Source organism: Erpetoichthys calabaricus, chromosome 14 (genome assembly GCF_900747795.2).
Source record: "Erpetoichthys calabaricus chromosome 14, fErpCal1.3, whole genome shotgun sequence".
Lineage (NCBI taxonomy): Eukaryota > Metazoa > Chordata > Cladistia > Polypteriformes > Polypteridae > Erpetoichthys > Erpetoichthys calabaricus.
Window position 1 is genome coordinate 75344789 of NC_041407.2, and position 20093 is coordinate 75364881.

A 20093-nucleotide genomic window follows, 5' to 3' on the forward strand; every position below is an offset into this window, starting at 1 on the left:
TTTATTTAGCCGGATTTCATATTTCATGTCAAACTACAGGCATTTAGAATACTGTGATTTCTCATTACGTCATACTGTGCTTGTTGCAGACAATATTTAATACAGCTTGTATGTAATGATGCATAATGTCCTGATGTATACAAAGACAGATTTTACTTTATTTGTCTACTCAGCTTTAATTGCACAGTCTTTCAATTTAACTCATCTAAGCACAGTACAGAGTCTTTTCTAATACGTTATAAAAATACAGAGACAAATAAATGGGACAGAGGGTGTGTTTAGCCAACTGGACACAAAGAACTTCCACATTAATAAACCTTGAAGGCCAAGCAGCAGAAATCATCTTTCTGCTTCAATCTAAAGAACTGAGAACACCTGCTCACCCCCTCCCACATCAACAGACTGCTTGTCTAATTTGTGTCAATTAGAAATTCAATGCTGGCTGATGTAATTGGGTTGACTTTCACTGTGTGTGTGTGTGTGTGTGTGTGTGTGTGTGTGTGTGTGTGTGTGTGTGTGTGTGTGTGTGTGTGTGCGTGTGCGTGTGTGTGTGTGTGTGTGTGTGTGTGTTAGAGAGAGAGACAGAGAAAAAGGAAGAAAAAGAGAAAGGAAGAATACAAGGCGGGGGTCATTGGCATTATTCAGGAACAGAATCTAGATCACAAAAAAAGCAAAAGTGAAAGGCCTTTTTAAGATATCACTCAGTGAAATGCATGACTGATCCACAACCTTAGCAGCCTGCTTGTTGGGGAAACACGGTGGGGCTGACATTTGTAAAGGGACCTGATGTACTGACTGGCTCAGGCATGTGTTTTTACTACAGCATCCAAAGGAGGCCTAGCAGCTCACCCCACTATGCAAACGCCATGGCTATTCTTTGCATTGCCAATTATCTGTGAGATAAAGATGAAGGTATGCTACTTATGCACTTTTTATTGTAGCTCTGAACAGCACAATACACCACAATAGTGGCATAAAACACTTCTGTCAAACTGTAATTTGGCATAGCCTAAATGCAGATTGTCTTATGGGCTACAGTGTATCACTTACATGTATTTGTGATGACTTGGAGAAATAATAAAGCAATGCCATTTACTAAGTGGCTTAGTCTTATAATTAGTCCAAATGTTAAAAAGGGTGAATCTTCTTGTAACAAAATTCATTAATAGGAATACAGAGATTAAAGTAGCATGATTATGGTGTCGTATAAATGTACACATGCATACAGTAATTATATGTGCTAAATATGCAGCATATAACATGCTAAGAACAAGATCTTAACTGCTATTTTAGCATCAAACAATGTGCTGTAATATAATTCTACACTATATTAATTTACTGTAGTGTTACTATAAAACATCCTTCAGTATTCTTGTTTAATACTACCATTAAAATTACAATAACTTATAGAATAAAAAATTACTAACTATAAAAATGCATGGAGTTATCTGTGATTAAAACAAGTATACCAATAAAAAGACAGCACTCCCAAACAATGAAACTTTGTTTTTGCTGCTCAAATATTTGACTATAAAATTTTTCTATACTGCTACATCCAACAGACACTGCCCCATAGTTTTAATTATCCTTAATTTTAGGATGTATAAATTCTTCATACTCCACTCACAAAATAAACTTTTACAAAACTTAATTAATGTATTCATTAATTTTCCAAAACTAAGGGTCAGGTGACCAGAGCCAGTCACAGCAGCCTTGGCACAATACAGGAGGCAGCCCTTTACAGGATGCCAATCCACCTTAGAGCACAAATATGCATTTTTAGTGAAGTTTAACAATGGCACATAAAGTGACTTACTTTATAGTACATCTTGGGTTGTTAATGGAGTTGCAAGATTGTGAACTTTTTAAAAACAGTTTATTAAGGGCATGTCAGAAAGCCAAATAAAATAAGGGAGATTTGAGATGGAAGGAGACAGCAAATGACAGAGGAATAAATTAGAGGACTGTAGAATCAGAAAAGTTCTTGACTTAGCTGGGATTCCAAAATCCAAACGCGTTTGTTTCATGCTATACACAATTCCTGAAGTGAAAGGGGAGTGGGCTCCTTAGAATGTTGTATTTACATATTATTCCTTATGGACTGATAGAGAAAATAGTTTTTTTAGAGGAGTACCCACTATAAACAGCACATTTTCAACAAATAGGACTCTTTTTTGATTTTTCCATGACAACTACGTGGTTCCATTTTCCAGTGTACGGTCTTATATAAAGAAAATGTAAATTTTACTACAATGGCATGTTTTGGCTAAGAAATAAAAGGACATCTAAAATTACAGCAACCTCAAATAATCAACTGAAAATGAAAAAACAAATTGCACAACACATTTCTCTAATTATTAAACCACATACAATATTCTGGAATAATCTATCTAAAGGTTTCTTTATGCATAGCTCATAATTTACAGGTAAAAAGTGATATTTATCCATGGTAATCCTTTTCAAATTCATGCATCAATGCATAATTAATGTAAATGCAAATTACAGCACTGTAAGAAAGTTGAGTTGCTGAACAGCTTCTGCTCTCACAGTACTGCTGCGTGGGAGCTGAAAGCACAATATGTATATTATTTATATGAATAAATGTATATGGACAAGTGAAGGCACAAAACCAAAATGTGTGCCATATAACTGTTAATATTTACAATACATCATATAATACTGTGTGTTAAATCTAAACGTTACCAGTACATTGCTTCATTGCATTATATCTGATCACGCTTCACTTTTAATTAAAAACAGCTCCATCAGATTATACGATACAGAATGTACTGTGCTTTTAAATTATATTTCTAAAAACAAAATGCAGCGTATGTAGTTTCAAATTAAACTCGATAAAAAATATTTTATTAATAGCCAAGGCATCTTTCAACAAGATACAATACGTATTTTTAGTTTTTTACCAGAATGGCCATGAAGCCGATTATACTTCCTAGATTGGTAATTTTATGGTACCAAATTAAAAAGAACCCTCTGAATTAGTGAGATAATTGTCTGCCATCTTTTTAATGGGTCTGCCAGTAATTACACTTGATCTTAGCCAATAGGAACGTGACATACCCTAGAGAAGGAGGGGTTGCCTAGAAGCATAATAAAATGAAAATGTCAATCATATTAATTGTAAATTAGTTTGAGTAGCTCATTGTCAGGGTGAATAAATCCTGATATGTTACTCGCGACCCAAGGAAATGTGACAAAAGCCTGGTATATCTTCAACAATGGCTCCACCCAAGTATTAATCCCAGAACCAAGAGGCTGTCACCAAATTAAAAATGGAAGGCTCATAAAAATAATTCTTAAGTATCATTCATTACCTTTAATTTTGAATATAAGGAATTTCCTCTTAAATATTAGTCATTTCCTTTGCAGAAAGAAGAACATGCATAACAGAACAAATTACAGTGTAAGCTACCTGCAACAAGGACAAGGGCTCAAAATATTTATTGTCTACCACTAGTACTGTCACAGACTTTCCACATTCTTTTCCTTTTCTTACACACAAAGAATGTGCAAAAACTTTGGGGAACCCATACAAAAAGTTAAATTCTCAGATAAGTGGAAATTAAGTAGTGAGTCTCTTGGCAGCTGCTTTTGCCACCCCCAAGATCACAGTACCGTTTATTGTCAAGCAATGTCTTTTAATCTCTTTGCTTCTTTTGTTTAATTTAAAGCATTTGAAAGAAGTGACCTGATAATCTCCAATTAGGAAATAAATATATTAAACAATTTACAAAGCTAACCTGTGTTAAAGCATTTTACCAATAACAACAACATTATTTATCTATATAGCACATTTTCATACAAACAATGTAGCTCAAAGTGTTTTGCAAGACAACAAAAACAAAGTTACATGAAAAGAAAAACAAATAAGATTAGGCAATAATATTAAAGAATAGGTAACACAAAAAAGATAAGGTCATCTGGCCAGGAGGACAGAAAAAACAAAAAACTCCAGAATTGCTACACCTGCATTTAACTACCGCTATTGCTGTTCTACTTTCCAAATGTGACTTTAATGTGTTAAATATCAACACTTACTATACACTGACTTGAAAAAATTGTTTTATTGTTAAAGGATGCCAGGACATCTGCAAGCTCTACCTATCACTTTTAATAACTGTATTTATACGAAGGATGTTCAAAAAGTGTACACACCTTTTTTTAACTCTATTTATTAAGAATTTCAAAAACAAATTATATCATTTTTCTACATAGTCACCTTCATTTGCGATGCAATTTTCCCAGCATCATACAAACTTTTTAATGCGCAATGGCTACTCCTGCTGGCCTTTACCGTTTCCAACGAAAATATGAAAGTGCAGAAACTTTTTGAACATCTCTCGTATATAAGTTGTATAGTTGTTATTTTATAGATGCTGAATACTGGCGGGGCGGCACAGTGGTGCAGTGATAGCGCTGCTGCCTCGCAGTAAGGAGACCTGGGTTCGCTTCCTGGGTCCTCCCTGCGTGGACTTTGCATGTTCTCCCCGTGTCTGCATTGGCGATTCTAAATTGCCCCTAGTCTGTGCTTGGTGTGTGTGTGTGTGCCTGCCCGGGGTTTGTTTCCTGCCTTGTGCCCTGTGTTGGCTGGGGTTGGCTTCAGCAGACCCCTATGACCCTGTAGTTAGGATATAGCGGGATGGATGGATGAATACTGGCTCTCCAAAAAATAAAGACTAATTGAAAATAGTTATCAGTTATCAAACAATGATATTATCAACATCAAATCAAGTAGAAGAGAAATATATCTTTTTCTGAATTAAACTTTATATTTAGTATTTACAGATCTGGTAAAACTTAAAACTTAAAAAGAAGCATCAAAAAACACCCCTTAGGGACAACAGAAATGGATGCTTGATTTGTTTATTAAAAATACATTTAGATGAAACCTAATCTAAAGTAAAAAGGTCATTTTTATCTACATACTGTATGCCATAATCTGCGGTGGGCTGGCGCCCAGCCCGTGGTTTGTTTCCTGCCTTCTGCCCTATGTTGGCTGGGATTGGCTCCAGCAGACCCCCGTGACCCTGTAGTTAGGATATAGCGGGTTGGATAATGGATGGATGGATGGATGTATGCCATAATGTCTTACAAATGACAGTTGGCTCATCCATTCATTCTGAGTGGCACTGCTATGCAACACCAATATTGTTTCCAAAAGAAACATGGACGATATTGGCAGATGAATTGAAGTGCCAGGGAAAAATAGTCAAGGAAATGTAGTAAAATAACATATAATGAGTAATCTCTGAAAATAAAACTGAAATCAACCATGAAGAAAACAAGCAATACTGAGACAGCAAAGTTAAGATTCATCCCAAATCCCAAGGCTAGGATGTACATCACATCAGACATAACAAGAAAAGTGCTAGAAAAAGCTGTTTAATAGGTTATGACAAAAGAATTGGAATTGGCAAAGAGATAGAGTTTGTTCCTTCCTTTAGTTTCTCATTAGGTATACAAGGTATAAGAAGTAAAAACACTCACTTAATCTGTACACATCTTAACATAATTCACATTTGGGGATCTAGAAGAAGAAAGAAGAGACCCTTCTAAGCAAATAATCACAAACCCTTATTCTATTATACTGTGCACATAAAGCATGGACTATTTACTTTTAAGAGTGTTATGTAAATGTTATATATTTTAAGCATTGAATACATTGAGAAGACAGCCTAGCTTAAGAAAAAATACATTTTAGAAAGTATGTAAAGGAAAACCTAAATTTACAGTTCTTTATAGGCTGTTGCATTGTAAAATGTTCTGATTTTCAGATCCATTACTGGACCCACAGATAACGCATGGGGGAGTGAGCATTATGAATAAAGATGATGGGGAATGCTGTGACAGTGCTCAGTAGGGTGGGCTAGTGTGAGTCACTGAAAGGTGAGAATGAATCCAGGGAAGCTTTAATGATTTCTAGCCACTTCCTTCCTAGGGATTTGCACAACAAACAGATGAAATCTGACAGTAGTCACACATTTAACACACATTTTCTCTTCAGCTGTTATCTTGCCAGATAGTGCCATCAGATGGATAATTAAGGTAACAGCAACATCTGTGTCCTATTGTTGTACCCATCAGGTTTAAATGAAGAAAAGATAATCTTATACGTACTATATTATTGGTTCTAATGACTTTTCTTCTTACCAGGTAAAAGATCTAAAAAAGACTGTATATCAGAATGTTTTCAAAAGGGTACAGTTCCTTTAGTTTGGATAGCTAAGGGAATACAGCAGGAAGAGAGAGGAACAAAAGAGCTTTGGAAAAAGTCTCATTATCACTTTGTTGAATTAACAGAACATATATAATCTTTCCTACAAAATCAGAATAACTCCACAGTTACTCACCTTTTAAACCAGGAATTCATAAATTGAAAAAAACTAAATGCCCCCTTGACTATTTATTTTCATAACCAGCATAAAAGGAAGAGTAGAAGCTTTTATTCTTTTCTATTTAGTGATAATCATTTCTTTTAACTTTTTAAGTTTAGACAAAAATCACAGGTCTTCTCTTTCAGTCGCGCCCTTGTAAATGTCTCTACTACTAGGGCATTCATCAGGGAAATTTGGAAACAATGGTAGGCTACAATCCAGCAATCAATCAACTATTTTAATCAGGCAAACCCTCTCTATGTACAAGTGCATTTTCTACAATCTCTCCTCCTCCTCCTCCTCCAGCCTCAGTACCACCTCTGTAGTGGTGTCCCTTGGCTTGTATCCAGGTTATTTCAGGCAGCCAAGAGGGAATTATCTTTTAACCAATAGTGGAGGCTCTGCAATGGTGAATCACATATAACAAATAAAACAATCGGCAGTTACTCAGTGTGTAATGCAGTGAGTCACCAGTTAAAGAAATTATCTTGTAGCTTTTAGATATTAGTCCATCTTTTCAGAGATAGATAGATAGATAGATAGATAGATAGATAGATAGATAGATAGATAGATAGATAGATAGATAGATAGATAGATAGATAGATAGATAGATAGATAGATAGATAGATATTGATAAAATATTTATGGTCATAATGGAATATCATCTTACAGCTGTGCTAAACACGGGGTTCCAGTTATATAGTATTACTAATATTACTAATAGTTTACATGGCTTGCACAGAATTGTACTATCTCAAAACAAACATTAGGGTTAAAAAACTCTACAAAGCATTTAAAAACAGAATTGGAAAAAATGAATAAATCAGACAATATGCTGAATATTCACATACCTGTGTCTTATAGATTACTGTCTTTCACACAATGCAATCCATTTATTCATGTCTTTTAAAATAATATCCATTACTGTACACACTCCCTCTCACCCACACCAAACCAATGCAGAGTTGCTCATTAAAATGCACTCACGCCATGACGATATTAAAATTATGCTGAAGAACCTTATGGAATAATCATGCAAACAATCAGAAGAACATTCAAACTCTACATGGATAGAGCCTAGATTGGGATTCAAACCCTTTCTTCTGAAGCTGTGAGTAGTAGTTCTAACCACTGCATCACAGTGTAACCCTAAATAAACTATTGAACATAGCTGCTAAAATATGTTTTAAAGACTACAGTGTAAGAAAGTACAAGAATATATTAATCCATCTATTTCCTGTAGATGCTTTCACTTGGTGAAGTATGTGGTACCCTGTAGCCAAGGGGTCAAGCAGGAATCAGTCCTGAAAAGGCTCTGCAACATATTTACAATACATCTGAACTCTTGAATCCATGTAAAAGAAGGTCTTTATAACTGAAGGGAGAGAACAATGAACCCACCTAAAACCTGGGGAGCATGAAAAAACTATACTGAGCCAAACACCTGGGATTCAACAAGAGTCCAAGCTGTATCAATCACCATGTAACACAAAACATAACTTTAATTTAATGAAATACAGTGGTTTTAGACCCATGCTGGTTATTGTCTATGAGGAGTTTATACATTCACCACGTTTCTTTGTGGGTTTTAACTCTTACATTCTCAAACAAAGTTAAGGTTAAGTTGACTGGAGATTCTAACTTGTCCCAATGTTGGTATGTGCATCATTGGGCCCTTAGATAAACTGATATTTTGTATAGCATTCATTCTTGTCTTGTACCCAGTGCTGCAAAGACAGATTCTACAAACCTGAATTGACATAAATAGGTTTGAGAATATGTTCTGTTGCACTTTTCTGCTAAAAGAATGCATGACAATGACATAATATGTGTGTGCACATGTGTGTTCTGAAAAACATTTGCCAAATTAGTTGCCAATTTTCCACCAACGTGAGTTACTGAGCCACACTGTACTTAATAATGCTACTGCAGCAGTACTGTATTCAGCAGTCATTCCTTAGTGTAGAATGCTTATATGAGAATGTGAAAGTGCAATCCATTACATTTATAAAAATCTTGATACAGCATTTTGTGTGTGTGTGTGTGTGTGCATTTTTTGATGTACTAAAACAGTTGCCATGGATTTGCATTTATGTCACATTCACACACAAAATGCACCAAAATTAGTATTTAAGACATTTTCTTTAGATAGTATTGTATATTTTATATATAATACATGCACTATTTTGGCTGAGCAAAGCTTTTGTTTCTTAGTCACATTTAGGTGGAAAGATTAATGACTGTAAAATGAAATTCCATTCCAAGTTTATTATAGCATCTTCAAAATACTGATTTTATATTACCAGGGGTCTATTTTTTCTGTAGTTTTATAATCACTCATCGAGTCTTTCCGAGCTCCAGAGGAAAAAGCTGGTTAAACCACATAGTAATAAATCACATTGCTTTATTGTTTATATAAGTAAATGAGTCCTGTTCATAAGCTTAAAGCAATTTCATAAATGGTTCTTCCTCAGTGACACATGGGGTAATGCTAGAAACAATAGGGATCAAATGCTGTGGTTACAATGCTGGTTGAACTAGTAAAACAGTCCACCCTACAGAGAACAGTTACAGAAATGCTCTTCTGTTTAATTTGTTGCCTCTGTGTCCCAGACTACCCATTTAATTAGGCCTAACACACTCACAGCACTTAATTTCTTAAAAAAAAGTGTCTGATTCTCACATTGTGGATTAAATGGCAGTGTTTCTGGAAACAAAGAAAACACGAGTATTAAACATGGGGGGAAGGGTCTGATGGTGCACAGGCAAGCTGCTCAGAATGAATGAGTTCACGTTAAGCCTATGGTTTCATTTTACAACTTTCCTTGAAAGGTCTTCCCCTCCACGTGCATGCTGCAATAGAAAGGAAGTACGCATTCTGGATAGTAGAGAAAGCTTACACTAACTGCTACAATCTGTAATTTTTGTGATTAAAGGACAGCTGAACCCCCTTCTCAGCCCCCCAATTGCATCCCATTGACTAGTAAATCATTTGATAGGCTGCACAGCAAATAACCCTGCCAAGGATCTAAAATACCCTTTAGCTGAGACACTACTGCAAAGGGAACAAAAGTGACATCAAGTAGTTAGGTGATGACTGACGCATTTGGCTGTAGGTTTTGCATTGCTGTGTTATTCTCACACACTGATGAGAAAAAGAAAAAAAAAATATTTAGTCACCATTGATGAACTTTGCCCAGACCTCTATGGTCAGACTATCTAAGACTTCCTGCTTGCACTCACAGCAACCAGGAGTGTTTGATCATTTTTTGAGTAACTCAAGAAATAAAGTATATGGTAATTTCATTTTATTTTCTGCAGACTGCATTTTTATTAAAGCATACTAAGAATCAATTAATAGGAAAACAATATCTGGACATCACTCTAAAATCTCTTGCTTGTGAAAATACACAGTTATTACCCACCATTTGATGTTAAATGCAAATGCAGTCTTACAGAGCAATATCAGTTCACTTCAAGACTGCAAACTACCACACTTAGTTATGTATTTTAGTGCCTACTGGGCAACAGGCAACATGGCACTGAACATTAAACCGCAAGACTTCCAGTTCAGTTCCCTCTTCTGCCTCTTTATAAAACCCTAAGCAAGTCACATAATCTATGTGGGTTTCAAATACAAAAAATATTTATGAATATTAGCATTATATCTTGATCTTGCATCACTACTTGGACAGAGGCACTGGCTAATTATGCAATTATGATAATAATTATTCTTCTCTAGAAAATCCTGAAACTGTTATCACAATCCATTTTTTTAAACATGCAGCATTTGGGTCATTTAATATATAAAAAAGCAAAACACTTGTCATTGTTTAAATAACATAAGGTAGAAAACAGGCTAGGCAGGGTGCCAGCCTGTCACAAGCCAAACTCGTGAGCACACCCATGGGGTCAATTTGAAATTGCCAGTAACCTTGACCTGCATGTCTTCAGAGATGTTGTAGAAAGCCAGAGAACTCGAAGGAAACTGCATACAGACCTATGAGACACACTCATCACAGACAGCATCTAAGCACAGCAGTGCTAAACCCTGCACCACCGTGCTTCCCCTATTATTTAAATGAAAAATAAAATATCTTTAAAATTCAACCTGTAAGCAGATTCCACAATTTCAAATCTAGTACTCTCTATGAAGAACTGTACACAAACATCTTAGATGCATCTGCACTGCTGTATTTAAAGTTATTGCAACACAACTAAATTCTTATACATTCCATCCACTTATATTTTAATGTTAGCAAATTGTTACACATTAAATAGTACACACACATAAATAAAAAGTCAACCATATTTTTTTCTGTAGGATAAAAATGAATGAAATAACATCACATTACAAATATTACATTACACTTTAAAATAATTGGAATTGCATACATAAAAATAAATATAACTCAGCTATAATTTTCTACACCTGTCTTAAGCACCGAATATACTCGTACTGCAAAAATACATTATACATAAGGTAGATTGCAAAAAGGTAGATTTTAAATGGCTCAAGATGTCTGCTTTTCTTTGCAGCACTCTAGCTTGTCATCCATCAGTGTTAACTTTAGATCAAACTTGAGAGGTTACCTTTTCTCTTATGTATTTTATATCACTTACCCTAGTATTTACATTTTTTTAACTTAAATGCTTGGCTTATCATACTGATATTGACCCTGCCATGCTGTCTGTCAACTCTTTCAATCAATCTACTCTGATGTACATTTTTTTAGTTTACCACGATAACTGTAGCATATAACAAGCACTTTGGTTATTTTGCATTAAATATTGTTGTCTTGTTTCTTTTAATTGCAAACAAGTATTCTTTAGAAAATGTTTGCTTCTGGCCTATTCAGCCAATAGGTCACACTAGTTCACAACTATAAGCTGTCTAAAATTACGAATCCAGAAACTGAGCAATTTTTATATTATGGTAGTATATAGGATTTAAATTCTAGTCTGGTCACTGTCTAAGTGCTGATTGAATGTTCTTCCTGTGTACAAGTGGAGTTTACTGTCAAACATTCAAAAGTTTGTTTGTTTAATTTCCAACTCTAAATTGATAGTATGAGTGTGTGTGCCCAGTGCTGTTGGGATAGGCTCCAGCCCTGTGATTCTGAACTGTATTGTGTGGGTTCAGAAATGGGTGAATTTATATAACAGGCTTGAAAATGGCCCAATAGTTAGTAATGCAGCCTCATTGCTCCAGAACAGTAAGTTCAAATCCCAGCTGGGTCACTTAATGGAGTGTTCACGTTTTGCCTATGTTCATGCTGGGTTTTTTTTCGCCAAGTACCCTGGTTGCATTTCAGAATTCTGATACAAACACATGGGTATTTGTGAGGATGTATCTGGAGTTGAACTGGCACACTTAATCAGTGTTGTTTCCATCCATATGCTTTATACTACCGACATGGACTCCAGCCCCTGTTGACCCTGAAAGGAATTAAGCAAGACGGATGGATGTGTGGATGGATTTTTATACTATAATATGTATGTGTTTAGGTCACAACAGTCAATATCTTGTGTGTCGATATCAAATTTTATGATCATTAGTAATGCAGGATTTATAACCTGGATCTATGTTATGCATGGACTATATAATCATTTTTTCTTATTATAAATTATGCATCTAGAGAGGAGAGGAATGAAGGTCAGTAGGAACAAGACAGAATACATGTGTGTAAATGAGAGGGAGGTCAGTGGAATGGTGAGGATGCAGGGAGTAGAGTTGGCGAAGGTGGATGAGTTTAAATACTTGGGATCAACAGTACAGAGTAATGGGGATTGTGGAAGAGAGGTGAAGAAGAAAGTATAGGAAGGGTGGAATGGGTGGAGAAGAGTGTTAGGAGTAATTTGCGACAGACAGGTATCAGCAAGAGTGAAAGGGAAGGTCTACAGGATGGTAGTGAGACCAGCTATGTTAAATGGGTTGGAGACGGTGGCACTGACCAGAACACAGGAGACAGAGCTGGAGGTAGCAGAGTTAAAGATGCTAAGATTTGCATTGGGTGTGAGGAGGGTGGATAGGATTAGAAATGAGGACATTTGAGGGTCAGCTCAAGTTGGACGGTTGGGAGACAAAGTCAGAGAGGTGAGATTGTGTTGGTTTGGACATGTGCAGAGGAGAGATGCTGGGTATATTGGGAGAAGGATGCTAAGGATAGAGCTGCCAGGGAAGAGGAAAAGAGGAAGGCCTAAGAGAAGGTTTATGGATGTGGTGAGAGAGGTCATGCAGGTGATGGGTGTAACAGAACAAGATGCAGAAGACAAGACAATATGGAAAAAGATGATCCGTTGTGGTGACCCCTAACGGGAGCAGCCGAAAGAAGAAGTAAGATAAATTATGTATTTAGATAAATAGTTATGTATTTAGACTCTAGTTTAGGGATTTTAAGTCAAGGATCTTTTTTAGGTTTACTCCTTGTAACACCCTTTAGTTTAGATTTTGTCAATTTAATTTGAGTCATTTTAGCCACCATTTTGTTTATGGTATGATGGTCTCCATTTTTGTTTAGCTGTTGCTAAGAAGCCAATACAGTTACCAGGGGCAGAGTCCTGGATGTCTTGAAACTTATGCTAACTGTGTGATGGATTTAAAGTTCACCATTCAGTGTACTTCCTCATCCAAGTTTGTGGATATCTCCATCCTTTACGTTTTTCTTTGCTCAAAGCTGTTTACCTTTCAAATACCTTTCTGGCATAGACCTTTGCTTGTTTTTTCAGCTGAGATTTTAACTTTTCCCCACCACACTACCTGAGGTAATGCAAAAGCAAGATGCATTTATGTAAATTGCTATTTTCCTGGCGTTGTTGGTGTAATTGATGGCAAAAAGATAATTGCACTAAGAGTGGATGAGTATGCATATGTGACTTGCGAGCTGCATCACAATATGAACACAAAGATGGTGATGGATGCAAACTGTATTGTATAGCCAGCATATTACCCAGAAGATAGGTGGGTTTGGATGGGTGATTGACTATGAAATGTCACACTGAGTTTTACATTTGTGGTACACTTTTCAAGACAAGGAAGGTTCAAGAAAGCAGGGGGAGACTCTGGGTTCATTGGATAAACTGAGCCTTGTTGAAGATAAGGGGGGATCGTGAAGAGACACACACAGCACACAACACTGGAAGACGGGGACACTTGAAGGGTGAACGTGATTTCAGGTACAGTGAAAGAATAGATATGGTTAGTTTCAGTAGCTGTTATTTTATGAGGCATTTTTAAGGTCACAACAGCAGTTATGTTGGATAGCTCAGTCGGTAGAGCATCAGACTTTTTTTTTTTAATTATGCTGTGTAGGGTACTTCATGAAAGTGACATAAACCTTTTATTTGAACCTAATTACTGTATGTCCCTTTGAATGATATTATTATTATTTTTATTATTTTCTTTGTGGTAAAGCCTTAATGTTAGTATCAGAAAATCAAAAATATCATCATGAATTCCAAGGGAACTGCAAAACACCTTCATGAGTATCATTTTGCGGCTCAGGTGCTGTGAAACTGTGACATCATTCATTCTCAAATTTGAACTGTTATTCCTCTAGGGTAGAACAAATTCTTATCCTAGTCAGACTTGTAATGCAATTCCTAGGAGTAATTCTTAGACACTTGATAAATACAGGCACTGCTTTTAAACACTGTGTAGACAGACACTCCTTAAATGAACAAATGTCCATCTTATTTGAATGTTATTCACAAAAAAGAATCACTTTTTCCACATACAGTATGTTCTTTCTTACCATATCTGTCTTTTCCTCTATAGTTAGGAACAATCCAACAGGTTCTTAGCTAAGTGAAAGATTTTGGGCCTGACCTTCAGCTTTTGATTTCTAGTCTGTCTCAGGATGTTGTGACACTAGAGGGCGCTGTAGCTCCTCTAACCCGATAGACAAACGTCCCGGACACCAGGTAAAAGTACAAAAAGGTGTTTTAATTCTTTTCCTTCTTGGAACCATGCTCTCAAGCACCACAGCCACAGTAAACAGGCAATTATAAATACACAATAAATATAATTACAATATTAAACGCAATTCTCTCTTCCACACCTCCCAGCAAGCTCTGTTATCTACCTGCCAACTCTGGCTCACTTGCTGGGTTCCCAACAGTCTTTTATATAGTCCTTGACCTGGAAGTGCTTCCGTTCTTCCTCTCACGTGACTTGCCAGCACTTCCAGTTCAAATGGAGGGCTTCAGTTTTCTTCAGAAGCTGTGACTTGGGAGTACTTCCGGGCTATATGGAAAGTAAAAATCCCCCAGTCTCCCTGCAGCATCTCCTGGCAGCACCCCTGGTATCCAGCAGGGCTGTGAAGCCGAACTCCAGATCCTATGGTGCCCTGTGGGAATCCGGGGCACCACTATGCTGCAGGGAAATCACCATCTAGCGTCCTAGGAGAGGCAGTGTCCCAAAGTAGCTGCCTTCCCCCATCCTTCCATCACAATGTTTACATTTGTTTTCATACATTTGTTTCCAAGCACAAGCTAAAATGCTTTTATATGTGTATATGTTAACTAAATCTGTGAATATATCAAAATAAAAAAGCACATACCTCTGATTAAAGCATATATCCATCCATCCATTTTCCAACCCGCTGAATCCGAACACAGGGTCACGGGGGTCTGCTGGAGCCAATCCCAGCCAACACAGGGCACAAGGCAGGGAACCAATCCCGGGCAGGATGCCAACCCACCGCAGTAAAGCATATATCATTGTATTAATTACTAATCATATTAGCGTCAAACAAAAGTGGGACAATTAATTTTTACCTAATAAACCTTTTTATAAATACTTCTTTTTGTAAAACTTTTTTAATTTCTTACACAACTATCACCAAAATTCAATGCACTAACATGGTTTGTTCCTTTCACTCTTTTACATGGGACATCACATGCTCACAGTCAGGAGTGACACCAAATGATCCAAGTACAATATAAAAATAATCCTTGTAAATGAAAGGCACCTAGGAATATTATATGTATCTCCTGTTTTTATATGAGACTGAAATTAGCCCTGCTGAGCTCTGACAATTAAGCAGATCTTCTAGCATAATACAATTTCCTACAGACTCTGACTAAAAGGATGTTCAAAGTATCAGCATCTCAAGTTAATATTGTCATTTAACTGCTATAGCCCATTGTGCTCATATAAAAAGGTGGATCCCAAAATGCCTTTAGTGCACCCTTTTAGTGTACTCTACAACTTGTCTTCAAGCGAATCATCTTTTTTCCACATTTTCCTATTCTCTGCATCTTGTTCTGTTACACCCGTCACCTGCATGCCCTCTCTCACCACATCCATAAACCTTCGCTTAGGCCTTCCTCTTTTCCTCTTGCCTGGCAGCTCTATCCTTAGCATCCTTTTCCCAATATACCCAACATCTTTCCTCTGCACATGTCCAAACCAAAGCAATCTCTTCTCTCTGACTTTGTCTCCTAATTGTCCAAATTGAGCTGACCCTCTAATGTACTTATTCCTAATCCTATCCATTCTATTCATACCCAACGCAAATCTTCGCATCTTTAATTCTGCCACCTCCAGCTGTTCCTCCTGTTTTTAGGTGAGTGCCACCGTCTCCAACCCATATAACATAGCTGGTCTTACTACTGTCCTGTAGACCTTCCCTTTCACTCTTGCTGATGCCTGTCTGTCACAATTTACTCCTGACACTCTTCTTCACTCATTCCATCCTGTCTGTACTCTCTTCATCACCTCTCTTCCACAATCACCGTTACTCTGTACTGTTGATCCCAAGTATTTAAACTCATCCACCTTCTCCAACTCTACTTCCTGCATCCTCACAATTCCTTTGACCTCCCTCTCATTTCCACACATGTATTCTCTCATGTTCCTACTGACCTTCATTCCTCTCCTCTCTAGAGCATATCTCCACCTCTCCAGGGTTTCCTCAACCTGCTCCCTACTATCGCTACAGATCACAATGGCATCAGCAAACATCATAGTCCATGGGGACTCCTGCCTAATTTCATCCGTCAACCTGTCCATCACCATTGAAAATAAGAAAAGGCTCAGAGCCAATCCCTGATGTAATCCCACCTCCACGTTGAATGCATCTATCACTCCTACCGTAGACCTCACCACGGTCACATTTTCCTCGTACATATCCTGTAAAACACTTACACACTTCTCTGACACTCCTGATTTCCTCATACAATACCACAACTCCTCTTGAGGCGCCCTGTTATATGCTTTCTCCAGGTCTATGAAGACGAAATGCAAATCCTTCTGGCCTTTTCTAAACATCTTCATCAACACCCTCAGAACAAACATTGCATCTGTGGTGTTCTTTCCTGTCATGAAACCATACTGCTGCTCACTAATCATCACCTCCCTTCTTAACCTAGCTTCCACTACTCTTTCCCATAACTTCATGCTGAGGCTCATCAATTTTATCCTCCTGTAGTTACTACAGCTCTGCATATGTCCCTTATTCTTAAAAATCTTATCCACTCATCAGGCTTCCTCTCACATTCCAAGATTTCATTAAACAATCTGGTTGAAAACTCCACTGCCATCTCTCCTTAACACCTCCATGCTTCCACAGGTATGTCATCTCGTCCTCTTCATCGTTGTTCTTATTTCCTCCTTGCTAATCCATTGCACTTCCCAATTCACTGTCACCATATCATCCAAACTCTCTCTCTCATTCTTTTCATTCATCAGCCTCTCAAAGTACTGTTTCCATCTGCTCAACACAGCCTCCTAGCTTGTGAGTACATTTCCATCTTTATTCTTTACAGTCTTCCTTTTTCAACTTCCACCATTTGATCCTTGGCTTTGCCCTCACTCTCCTCCTCTTCTTGATCTCCTACGTCATCCTACAGACCACCATCCTATGCTGTCTAACTACGCTTTCCCTGACACCAATTTGCAGTCTTCAATCTCCTTCAGATTGACTCTCCTGCATAGGATATAATCTACTTGTGTGCATCTTCCTCCACTCTTGTACATAACCCTATGTTCCTCCCTCTTCTTAAAATACATATTCACCACAGCCATGTCCATCCTTTTGGCAAAATCCACTATCCTCTGACCTTCTTCATTCCTCTCCCTGACACCATACCTACCCATCACCTCCTCGCCTCCTCTGTTCCCTTAACCAATATGTCCATTGAAATCTGCTCCAATCACCACTTTCTGTCCCTTGGATACATTGTTCATCACTTCATCCAACTCACTCCAAACATCTTCTTTCTCATCCATCGCACACCCAATTTCCATGGCATATGAACTAACAACATTCATCATCACACCTTCAATTTCCAGCTTCATAATCATCACTCTGTCTGACACTCTTTTCACCTCCAAAACACTCTTGACATACTGTTCCATCAGAATAACCCCTTCCCCCATTTCTCCTCCCATCCACACCATAATAGAAGAATTTGATTCCACCTCCAATCCACCTGGCCTTACTCCCCATCCATTTAGTCTCTTGCAAGCTCTTGCAAGCACAATATATTAACCTTCCTTCTCGCCATCATATCTGCTAACTCTCTCCCCTTACCAGTCATACTGCCAACATTCAAAGTTCCTACCCTCAGTTCCACTCTCTTTACCTTCCTCCTCTCCTCCTGCTTCTGGACACGTCTCCCCCCTCTTCTTCGGCCAACAGTAGCCCAATTTCCGCTAGTACCCTGTTGGCTGACAGCACTGGTGGCGGTCGTTGTTAACCCAGGCCTCGCCCGATCCGATATGGAAATCTGTACTATTGTCCGCATATTGATCTGGCAAAATTTTAAACTGGATGCCTTTCCTTACGTAACTCTCCCCATTTATCTGGGCTTGGGACAAGCATGGAAAAATACACTAGTCTGTGCATCCCCTGTGGCTGGATTGTACTATATAACTTATCTGATGGTCCTAAAACCTCACACCAAATGCTGGTAATCTGAAAGTTTGAATGATTGTATTCTTCTCTTAGGTAATCATGAGCAGACAATTTTACAGTATATAATGTAACTGCAAACAGCAGAAGGTGTGCAACAAAAAGCCAATAAACATGAAATGCATTTGGTTCTTTATTAACTAATACACGATGAAAAAACATCTGACTCAAGGATGGTTCCTGCTTTGCACCTATTTTTGCAGATACAGGCCCTGGGCATCTGCAATACTGCATTGGTGAATCTGGATTCAGAACATACATTGTTGGATATTTGTCTGGCACTTATGTAATCTTTCCTGGTAATTCAGTTAACATCAAGATTAATAGTGTTTTAAAACAAAATAAAGTTGTTGTTAGAACAAATCCTAAAGCATAGTATTCTGAAACACAGAGATGATCACGCATGTTAAAAAATTTTAAGCAGCATGTTTTTTTTCCCTCATCCTTGCTATAGGCTTATTCAGGTATCTCAGGTAAGATAGCTCCTTCATTGTTATAAGATTACATGTGAGATTCTGCTGCAGGTGACCTTCCAAGCTGCTGGATAGAAAGATACATGACAGGGCAGGTTTTCCCCATAGTGAGGGGACTCTAAAGGCAGAGTTGCATCCATCCATCCATCCATCCATCCTCTTCCGCTTATCCGAGGTCGGGTCGCGGGGGCAGCAGCTTGAGCAGAGATGCCCAGACGTCCCTCTCCCCGGCCACTTCTTCTAGCTCTTCCGGGAGAATCCCGAGGCGTTCCCAGGCCAGCCGGGAGACATAGTCCCTCCAGTGTGTCCTGGGTCTTCCCCGGGGCCTCCTCCCGGTTGGACGTGCCCGGAACACCTCACCAAGGAGGCATCCAGGAGGCATCCTGATCAGATGCCCGAGCCACCTCATCTGACTCCTCTCGATGCGGAGGAGCAGCGGCTCTACTCTGAGCCAATCCCGGATGACTGAGCTTCTCACCCTATCTTTAAGGGAGAGCCCAGACACCCTGCGGAGAAAACTCATTTCAGCCGCTTGTATTCGCGATCTCGTTCTTTCGGTCACTACCCATAGCTCATGACCATAGGTGAGGGCAGGAGCGTAGATCGACTGGTAAATTGAGAGCTTTGCCTTACGGCTCAGCTCCTTTTTCACCACGACAGACCGATGCAGAGCCCGCATCACTGCGGACGCCGCACCGATCCGCCTGTCGATCTCACGCTCCATTCTTCCCTCACTCGTGAACAAGACCCCAAGATACTTGAACTCCTCCACTTGGGGCAGGATCTCGCTCCCAACCCTGAGAGGGCACTCCACCCTTTTCCAGCTGAGGACCATAGTCTCAGATTTGGAGGTGCTGATTCCCATCCCAGCCACTTCACACTCAGCTGTGAACCGATCCAGAGAGAGCTGAAGATCACGGCCTGATGAAGCAAACAGGACAACATCATCTGCAAAAAGCAGTGACCCAATCCTGAGTCCACCAAGCCGGACCCCCTCAACACCCTGGCTGCGCCTAGAAATTCTGTCCATAAAAGTTATGAACAGAATCGGTGACAAAGGGCAGCCCTGGCGGAGTCCAACTCTCACTGGAAACGGGTTCGACTTACTGCTGGCAATGCGGACCAAGCTCTGACACCGATCATACAGGGACCGAACAGCTCTTATCAGGGGGTCTGGTACCCCATACTCTCAGAGCACCCCCTACAGGATTCCCCGAGGGACACGGTCGAATGCCTTTTCCAAGTCCACAAAACCACATGTAGACTGGTTGGGCGAACTCCCATGCACCCTCCAGGACCCTGCTAAGGGT